Below are 9,150 nucleotides of genomic sequence, written 5' to 3'. Positions count from 1 at the left end.
CCTTTTAGGGTACATAGTGTCCATCGAACCATATTCAGTTTTGTGGGCGTTTTAGTGACAATTTAGTGTGCATGGAGCACTACATTTAGCATACTAAGAATTGAGACGCACTTACGCACTAAAAATACTAACTTTGAGTACGCTAGTATGCCATTTGAGTCACAGCACGGGTGTCAGGTCAGTCTTCCTGATCATTAGGATACCGTTTGGTAGAGTCCGTCACGCTTCCCCCTTTTATTGTAGGTTTTATCTTGTATTATTCCTGTTTTCTTCCATTTCTCCTCAGATGAACCCGACTAGTAGCTAACGGCAGGAGCTCGTCCACAATCACCTCCCGGCGTCCACACATGTTTGCAGGATCAAATAAATCTGTGTGTGCGGTTATTGGCTGCTTGTTATTCTGCGTGTCTTTTTAGGTGTTTTCGCCTTCCTGCCTCAGTACCTTAGTGTTGTAGTCGTTGTTTGTTCCCAGCAAGTGTTTTGATTGACGTGTCATCCAAATCTCTGTTTTTTTCCTTTCCTGTCTTTCTTGTTTTATTTCCCTGTTCGGCTCCGTAAGATATTATTGTCGATCAGATTGTGGACTTTGAATGTCATTGTGTGCGCTTGTGTTCTGCTACATTCAAACTGGGACAGAGTCAAAATGAAATGAGGTCATTTACAATTTCACTTGACTGACCATAGAAGCTACACACGACACTTGTTAGCATTAAAGCTAACAGGAAATGAATACATACATAATGTAAACATAAGTAAGTAAGTAAGTCATTTTTATTTATATAGCGCTTTTCCAGACCAGGGTCACAAAGCCCTTAAACAATCAAAACAATATTCAATGAAGTATATACTTTAAAGATAGAAGAAGATAAAACTGATAACACAACAGGAGTTCCAGAAAATCAAGGAAAAGCCTGAACAAATAGAAACGTCTTAAGATGTTTCTTAAAGTAGTCAAAACCTTTTAGGAACATTTGTCTCATTTACTGTATTTGCCTCTTTCTCTTTCTGTAACGACAGAACGACAATGTATCCGTGGATTCGTCACTATGTAGTCGTGCCACTAACATGCCCTAAATGGACTATTAAAGTTATATTTCACTCAAAATTCAAACTTTAAGAGAAATCTGTTGAGTTATGATAACTCATGAGTTATAGGCAAAGATGTTTATTCATTTTAATGTAGCGACTGGAGCTCAGTTGTTTTCGTCCAAATTTACACATTTAAAAACCTCCTTTCCGCTCGTCTGTATCGTCCCTCTCGTACTGAAGCCTCGACGAGAGGAATTGTTCCGGAAAAAAAATCAAACAGGTTCATATTTTACGCTCTTTTGTGGCAGATCTTTATGGAATAAGGAACGCTATAAACCGAAAGCGCTCCGGGGAAATATCGCGAGTGCTTCTACTTCAGACGTTAGATTTTATGTGCTCTGCAAGTTCTGGAGTCTGGAATGTTTAATGTAACCATCTGGTTAAAGTCTAAGTGATTATTCTACTGAGGCAGAAACTTTCTTGAGCTTGGATAACAGTGGAAACTTTGCAGAGAAGCGATCAATCCACTCAAAATTTCACTCCTGCCGACTAAGGATTGGGATTATTTGAAGTGTCTTTTCGGAGTTATAGGCAGAAATGTATGTCCATACGTGACCGGAGCTCACTTTACTTGCTGGTACAAGAAGCCTCGACATGAGAAATAGTTATGGTTTGGACTTCAAAGGTAGCAGGTATAAGAAGCTCCATGTTTCGCTGCTGAAAAGGTTGTTTTATGTAAATTGTACATGGAGAGGCAGCGTCTGAGTAGGTAGTTTCCTCCGGCAGCACTCCTGACGTGATTCCTAAAGAGCAGCGAGAGCATCTCACGTGAACATTTATCATGAATCAAGATTGGCAGCTCCATTTGAGAAGGAGATTTTCTCTCGTTTTGATGAACAAAACTGTCAAATTGAGCAGGAAAAATGGAGTTTGTGTCACCATTAGATGCATGGATTGATGTGTGGACGCTGTTAGTTCATCTTCTTGAGTCAGTCTTCTTTTGCCAACGCTTCTAAAAAATAATCTTCTTCTCTTTATTCATCCATCACTCTCTCCTCATACCTTGTTTCATACTTTCGAGGATGATTTGATGTGGAAATATATCGAATTAGATACTGTAAAGATTTTTTCTCTTTTTGACAAGCGGGTACAAGTCTGGCAAGTATGTCAGAGTTAAATTTGAATTGTTTTGGATGTTTCTTGGAATAATAATATAAATAAAATAGTTGTTTTTTAAATCCATGCACCGAATTTTGAAGAGAGTGGATCCTAAACATGAAGTCGCTTCAGAAAAGATCCACACAAAAACCCTGTGCCCGAAGTGAACGCTATTTTTGTTATTGTTGACGTTATAAAGTCTTGACATTTGAGGGGAAAGACTTGAGATTTAAGTTCCCCAAAACTTATTTTTCGGAATGATGTTCGTCCGATAAAACCCTCTTGTCAATGTTAGGCAAACAGATTAAAAAAAAATAAACAACGTTATAAATAATTTCTCACTTATGTATAAAAATAGCAACAGCTAAGTGTCTCCTCGTGTTATACTTGGAACACAAGGGAACGTCTTTAGTTCTTCCTTTCTGTCCGTCACAGAGTTAGCTCTGATGCAATGAGACTATTATTTCCTTTTACCATTTGTGCATTTATTGTTTTAAAAAACTCTGTCAGGAACTCTCCACGCCCAGGTTTGGGGAAGAGAAACAGAGGGACTGAACCACACAGTTAAAAATAGGGGTGTTTTTGGGGGGTGGCACGTTCCATTTGTACGGGGTTGTTTTATGTAAGTAAATAAGTAATATTTATTTATATAGCGCTTTTCGAGACCAGGGTCACAAAGCGCTTAAACAATCAAAACAATACTCAAAAAAAGTATACACTTTAAAGATCAAGATAATACTGAGAACAACACAGGAGTTCGAGAAATTCAAGGAAAAGCCTGAACAAATAGAAACGTCTTAAGATGTTTCTTAAAGGAGTCAGTAGATCATCAAGCGCAAAGAGAGAGAAGATCGTTCCAAAGCTTAGGAGCAACAGCCTGAAAAGATTTCTCTCCTCTGGTCCTGAGCCGTGTGCGTGGAACCATAAGTAGATTCTGATCCACAGACCTCAGAGCCCGAGCTGGGGTGTAAGGCTGGATCAGATCAGTTTGTCGTTTGTTCTCCACAAGAGATTTTCTACGGCGTGGCACGGCTTATTGTTTATTTTGTTTATTTACATTCGTCATTTTGTGTTTTAAAAAAAGATTATTTCGGTTAATTAATGTATTATTATGAAATGGATTTGTCCAGTGAGGCTACAGAGCGTTGCCTGGGTAACAAGTTCCAACTTCTGTTTCATGATTTGCTGAAGATAGAAAATAAAAATAAACAGGATTTCTTTCGTTTATTAAAAATCTGTCGACTCGTCACAGCGTCGACATTCTTCAGTCCATTCTTCGTTAAATCTTCAGTTGTCCGTGTGAACTTTAAGTCGCCCTAAAAGGGCAACGTTGCATTATCTAAACTGAAGATTCTCTTCTTACCGTCAAACGTGACCTTTGCAGAACAGGTGCTGCGAAGATTTATCTGCCTTTTGATTTGAATGAACGCCATTCTTCGGTCAATCTTTTTTACATGGTGGAGGATCTTAGCGGTGATTTGAGAGTTGAATCATCTAAACCGGAGCATCACGGTTTAACGTAAAGGCAGCAAAAAAGTGCACAAAATCTCCACGGATCTACGATGTTCCTTCTTTTATTCATGACATAATTTTTAAATGTTCGTTTTACAGATGCCTGGGACCAAACCCACCCACACAAGAGCTCTCGCCCTCATGGCTCTTAAGATGCAGGACAGAAACCTAACAAGACAACTTTGTCAACACAAGTAAACGTTCTTTTTTAAATCCAAGTTAAAGTAGAGAAAGTTTGCTTGAAAAAAATAATCCTAGTGCGTGGGAAACAAAAGGCTTATGCGACAAAGAACTTCAGTCTTCAACTGGACGAGCCTCATGCTGTGTCTCAAATCGCATACTAGCATATTAAAGTTAGTATTTTTAGTGCGTTAGTGCGTCTCAATTCTTAGTATGCGAAATTTAGTGCTCCATGCACACTAAATTGGCGTACTAACACGCCCACAAAACTGATTATGGTTCGATGGACACTAACCACACTAAACATCCGCCATCTTAATGACGTTTAAAACGGAAGTTACGTCATCTATAAATGCATATATATTCATATATATTCATATACTTACAGGTGTATTTTCCGCAGCAGTAGGAGGATAAACACGTCTTCGGTGCTGATACCAGCTTAAATATCTCGCGAATATTTAGATTCTCATATTTTTGCTTTATTTATTTTTCCAAACTTGCAAAACGTGCTGCCAGCAGGTGGCGATAGCGTTCAAACAGCTGGTTGCAACATCGTTAAATAGTAGTAGAAGAAGAAGCTGTCATGTGATTTCCTGTTAGTGTGTAGCAGCAGAGTTTGATTTGAGACATACTATCTGTGGAGAATTTGCGTACTAGTTAGTACGTACACTAAACTGATGCATACTAACTTCTAGCATACTAAGAGAAGTATGTGATTTAAGACACAGCATCAGTGTTAGAACAGTTTTGTTAATTGGTTTCCAGGATCTTCAACCTGAACTTCCAAGTAAATAGCCTGCGGCCTTTGTTACCTTAACATTTGTCACAATGTTTTTGTTGTCTTATGAGTCTCTGGTCTTATTTTGAAAAGTAATTTCCCTTTCGTTTCAGGTCACTTGCTTTTCCTCGTGTGTCACATGTCCGATCCCTGATCTCTTCACAAGTATCTCGTCTTTGTCTTCCTTAGAGTATTTCGTTCGGTCGGTTATTGATTGGTTTGTGTGTTCGTGTGTGAGTTTGTTTGCTCGAGTGTTTGTTTGTATGTTCATTTATTCGTATATTCGTTAATATTTCCATACGTTCGTATGTTTGTTTGTCCATATGTTCTTTTGTATGTTCGTTTATTCTTATGTTCATTCGTAGTTGTTCGTTCGTATGTTTTGTTCATACGTTTTTTTTTTTTTTGTAGGTTCGCTCGAGTGTTTGTTCATATGTTTGTATGTTCGCTGGTTCATATGTTTTGTTTGCATGTTCGTTTGTTCGTATGTTTGTTCATTTGTTTGTTTGTGTTCTTATGTTCATTCATATGTTTGTTCATATGTTCGTTCGTTCGTATGTTCTTTTGTCTGTTTGTTCATATGTTCATTTATTTGTATGTTCGCTCAAGTGTTTTTTCATATGTAAGTATGTTCGCTCTGTCGTATGTATGTTTGTTTGCTTTTTCTTATGTTTGTTCATATGTTTGTTCATATGTTCGGTTATTTGTATGTTTGCTCAAGTGTTTGTTCATATGTTCGTATGTTCGCTCTTTCATGTTTGTTTGTTTGCGTGTTCGTTTGTTCTTATGTTCATTTATTTGTATGTTCGCTCGAGTGTTTGTTCATATGTTAATATCTTCGCTCGTTCGTATGTTTGTTCATTTGTTTGTTCGTTCGTATGTTCTTTTGTCTGTTTGTTCATTTATTTGTATGTTCGATCAAGTGTTTTTTCATATGTTCATATGTTCACTCGTTCATATGTTTGTTCGTTCTTACGTTTGTTCACTTGTTCGTTTGTTCTTATGTTCATTTATCTGTATGTTCACTCGAGTGTTTGTTCATATGTTCGTATGTTCACTCGTTTATATGTTTGTTCGTTCTTACGTTTGTTCACGTGTTCGTTTGTTCTTATGTTCATTTATTTGTATGTTCACTCGAGTGTTTGTTCATATGTTCGTATGTTCACTCGTTTATATGTTTGTTCGTTCTTACGTTTGTTCACGTGTTCGTTTGTTCTTATGTTCATTTATCTGTATGTTCACTCGAGTGTTTGTTCATATGTTCGTATGTTCACTCGTTTATATGTTTGTTCGTTCTTACGTTTGTTCACGTGTTCGTTTGTTCTTATGTTCATTTATTTGTATGTTCACTCGAGTGTTTGTTCATATGTTCGTATGTTCACTCGTTTATATGTTTGTTCGTTCTTACGTTTGTTCACGTGTTCGTTTGTTCTTATGTTCATTTATTTGTATGTTCACTCGAGTGTTTGTTCATATGTTCGTATGTTCACTCGTTTATATGTTTGTTCGTTCTTACGTTTGTTCACGTGTTCGTTTGTTCTTATGTTCATTTATCTGTATGTTCACTCGAGTGTTTGTTCATATGTTCGTATGTTCACTCGTTCATATGTTTGTTCGTTCTTACGTTTGTTCACTTGTTCGTTTGTTCTTATGTTCATTTATTTGTATGTTCACTCGAGTGTTTGTTCGTATGTTCACTCGTTCATATGTTTGTTCGTTCTTACGTTTGTTCACGTGTTCGTTTGTTCTTATGTTCATTTATTTGTATGTTCACTCGAGTGTTTGTTCATATGTTCGTATGTTCACTCGTTCATATGTTTGTTCGTTCTTACGTTTGTTCACGTGTTCGTTTGTTCTTATGTTAATTTATCTGTATGTTCACTCGAGTGTTTGTTCATATGTTCGTATGTTCACTCGTTCATATGTTTGTTCGTTCTTACGTTTGTTCACGTGTTCGTTTGTTCTTATGTTCATTTATTTGAATGTTCACTCGAGTGTTTGTTCATATGTTCGTATGTACGCTCGTTTGTTCGTTTGTTAGTTTGTTCGTTCGTACGTTGGTCTGTTTTCGCTGCTCATTCATGCATTTATTCCAGCCTTGATCATAGCATAGCAAAGTTTTGTTTAAGGTATAGAATTTTCTATGAAGTTAGTTTTTTTGGACAGAACCTTCTGTTTAATTCTGTAGCTTGTTGTTTTTTTCACCATTTTTAGTTTGTAATTTTATAGTTTTTGTTTAAAAAACATTTTCCTACAATATTTTTCACAATTCTGAGTAGTTATTCTTGTCCTCCTTCTGATCCTGTTTAAATGTGATGGTTTGTGAGTCACTGTTTCTATTGTCTACTGTAGATGGTCATTACTGCTGCCCACCAGCATCCGAGTCCCTTTAACCTGATCCAGCATCTCCTCTCTAACCTGATCTCCATCACCTCCGGCCCTGAATTCCTCAAGCCTGACTCTAATTGAGACATTTGCAGTCACAGCATGGTGTCTCTACGGAACAGATTAAAAAAAAAGCACAATCGTCTATTGGGAAATAACAAAACGATTATGACCACCAGGTGAAACGCGTAGGTATGTGAGTCGCTTCAACGCTTTTTCTTTCCTGACTCTGCAGTGAATAGAAAATCGTGATTCAACTCTGTTTAAGCTTTTTTCCACCAGCGCCTGAAAGAGTCTGGCGAAGCCTCCATGTGGAGTCAGACACTTTTGTGTTCTTCTGAGATCAAACCTAAACAAGGACTTTTTCTTCCCCTTTCTCTGCCAGTCTTAGTAGCTTTTTTATTCACATTCTTTTCTACACAAAGTTAGGTGTCTGCCTGTGTGTATGTGCACATTGATTTTAGCTCCTTTTTCTTATTTTTCAGGGGGCATGAGACCCCCCTGAAAAATTCAAACTGATACAATTTTTATTAAAACCATATATTTATACACTTTCAATAAGAATACATTACAGAATTTCCACTTTTTCAACAATTTTACAACCCATAATCCACCTGATTCTCGTCGCTTCTCTTCCTATTGCTTTGGGTTGTTTGTTTTTTAAATTCTTTTTTTTTTTTTTTAAAAAGGAGCGAGCGACAGCGAGAGTTTTGCGGTATTGAATTTCGAAGATGCTAAGTCACCTGGAAGAGCTTGGCTGGTGTGAAATCCTTCACCCTTTATGGATCTGTTTCTCACGCTTTGTCTTCTGACGCGACGCCCTTCTTCAAGTGAACATCTCCGGTTTGAACTCCTGCAACACACCTGACGCCTTTTTTTGCGACACTTGTTTTTTCAGAGTCCCACTCAAGTCGCATTATAAGAAACACAATCTGAAATGGATTTGTAGGACAAGGATAAATGATCAGAGACACCCAGGAATTCAAAAACATACAAGACATCACATTTTCCTAAGGATATAAGAAGGCTCTTAAGAAGAGTTTGGCTAAGAAGGTATTTTGCCCAGACACTTTCTTAACTGACTTCGTAGTAGAACCTTTAGATCAAGCCAAATGTTTGTAAGTAAGTAAGTAAGTAAGTAATATTTATTTATATAGCGCTTTTCGAGACCAGGGTCACAAAGCGCTTAAACAATCAAAACAATATTCAATAAAGTATATATTTTAAAGATCAAGATAATACTGAGAACAACACAGGAGTTCCAGAAAATCAAGGAAAAGCCTGAAAAAATAGAAACGTCTTAAGATGTTTCTTAAAGGAGTCAGTAGATCATCAAGAGCAAAGAGAGAGAAGATTGTTCCAAAGCTTAGGAGCAACAGCCTGAAAATATTTCTCTCCTCTGGTCCTGAAGTTCAGGAACCATCAGTAGATTCTGATCCACAGACCTCAGAGCCCCAGCTGGAGTGTAAGGCTGGATCAGATCACTGATGGAAGGTCTGACCATGAATAGATCTGAAAGTAAGAACCAGAATTTTAAAGTTGATCCTGAAAGAAACTGGAAGCCAGTGAAGAGTTTTAAGGATCAGAGAAATGTGAGTTCTTCTACTAGAGTCAGAATTCTCGCTGCAGAGTTTTGTATGAACTGCAGGCGAGACACATCCTTCTTGTTAAGACATGAAAACAAACTGTTACAATAGTCCAGACGAGAAGAAACAAACGCATGGATTACAAGCTCCAGATCATGTTCCGACAACATTTTCCTAAGTTTAGAGATTTTTCTTTGGTTGGTTTGTTTATTTGTATGTTAGTTTGTCTGTTCATTCGTACGTATGTTCGTTTTGTTTGTTTGTATGTTCGTTCTTAAGTTAGTGCGTACGTTCGTATGTTTGTTCGTCAATATGTAGCTTTTTTTTTTTTCGTTAGTTTGTTTGTATGTCAATAAGTTCATTAGTTTGTTGGTTTGTTTATTTGTATGTTTGTTCATATGTTCGTTAGTTTGTTTGTTCATCACCTAGTCAACTTTTGTTTAGTGTATAACATTTTCTCTGATGAAGATTGATTTTCAGTTCATATTTTTATTTGTCAGAAAGTCAGTTTGATTTTGT

The sequence above is a fragment of the Callionymus lyra genome, chromosome 1, assembly GCF_982586985.1.
Source record: "Callionymus lyra chromosome 1, fCalLyr1.hap1.1, whole genome shotgun sequence".
Classification (NCBI taxonomy): domain Eukaryota; kingdom Metazoa; phylum Chordata; class Actinopteri; order Syngnathiformes; family Callionymidae; genus Callionymus; species Callionymus lyra.
The sequence above is the reverse complement of the archived record's forward strand: the minus strand, read 5'-3'. Positions refer to the sequence as shown.